General features: G+C 31.3%; 1 non-coding gene across 1 annotated transcript; it reads right to left on the bottom strand.

Moving 5' to 3' along the window:
- Positions 1 to 942: 942 nt before the first annotated feature.
- Positions 943 to 1070, bottom strand: LOC132530116 (small Cajal body-specific RNA 11). Its single transcript, XR_009543675.1, has one exon. It is a non-coding gene; the product is annotated as a small Cajal body-specific RNA 11 (non-coding RNA).
- Positions 1071 to 1525: the final 455 nt, after the last annotated feature.

Genomic DNA, 1525 nt, shown 5'->3' with positions numbered 1-1525 from the left:
GATTAGTGATGTTGAGCGGTTTTTCATGTGCCTGTTGGCCATCTGTATGTCTTCCTTGGAAGGCTGTCTGTTCAGGTCTTCTGCCTATTTCTTATTTTTTTAATATTGAGTTGTATGAGCTGTTTATATATTTTAGATATTAAACCCTTATTGGTTATATAATTTACAAATATTTTCCCCATTCAGTTGGCTGTCTTTTCATTTTGTTGATGGTTTCCTTTGCTGTGTAAAAGCTTTTAAGTTGAATTAGGTCCCATTTGTTTATATTTGGTTTTGTTTTCTTTGCCTTAGGGGACAGATCAAAAAAATATTGCTATGATTTATGTCAGAGTGTCCTGCCTATGTTTTCTTCTAGGAGTTTTATGGTTCTGGTCTCACATTTAGGTCTTTAATCCATGTTGAGTTTATTTTCATATATGTTGTGAGAAAATGTTCTAATTTTATTCTTTTGCCTGTAGCAGTCCAGTTTTCTCAGCACACTTATTGAAGAGACTGTCTTTTCCTCATTGTATATTCTTGCCTCCTTTTGTCATAGATTAGTTGACCATAAGTGCATGAGTTTATTTCTGGGCTGTCTATTCTGTTCCATTGATCTATGTGTCTGTTTTTGTGCCTGTACCATACTGTTTTGATTACTTTAGCTTTGTAGTATAGTCTGAATTCAGGGAGTGTGATACCTCCAGCTGTGTTCTTCTTTCTCAAGATTGCTTTGGTAAAGTCTTTTTAAATGCCATGAAAGACTCTATTTTAAAAGGTATTTTCCATTTAAACAAAATCTGAGTTGGAAAAATTCATCAAAATATTTATGATAAATTCACTTTTTGGCTCAGTAGCACTACTTTCAAAACATGTGCACACATACATTCAAGCTATTTGACTTTTTTTTTTCTTTTTTTAGAAATAAGATTTTGTCAAGAGCCAATGATTTATTTTTAATTCTAAATTGTCCTCTCTGAGAGCCAGCCCTATTCTTAGGACAGCCCTCATAAACTGAGAGGGAAGTTTCTGTGCATCTTGACAGACTTCCCTGAGCCAGTGAATTTTAATATCCAAACATTGGATTTAGATGTGAAATTTAAAGTTATTGAAATTTGAATTCCCTCTAAACTCCCATCCTCAGTTAAAATTATGTAATGCTTTGTTCTTTAAGAGGACTTGCTACCTTTATTGGTCCATTTTTTTAGATTATATAAACTCAAAATGCAATTTTAAAATAGTTAAAAATTCTTCTAAGTGATTAATCACCATAGCTATCAAGTTACAAAAGTAAAATTCTTACTAAATTTAAGAGTGTAAACTTAGAGTGTAATCAAATAACAGACCAACTTAAAAATTTTCAATTAAAAGTTAAAAAATAAGTATCCAAAGTGATCTTGATAAATTATACTTTAAAGAAAATGGCTATTTATAACAGGGATTATAACGCTAATGTCTAGGTCATATATGCAATTAATTGCATAAGACAGATAACTACTAGTTATTTCACTGTTCTTTAGTGCACCAAAAATACAGCAATCTTTTAAAG

Source organism: Lagenorhynchus albirostris, chromosome 11 (genome assembly GCF_949774975.1).
Source record: "Lagenorhynchus albirostris chromosome 11, mLagAlb1.1, whole genome shotgun sequence".
Classification (NCBI taxonomy): Eukaryota; Metazoa; Chordata; class Mammalia; order Artiodactyla; family Delphinidae; genus Lagenorhynchus; species Lagenorhynchus albirostris.
The sequence above is the reverse complement of the archived record's forward strand: the minus strand, read 5'-3'. Positions and strand labels throughout refer to the sequence as shown.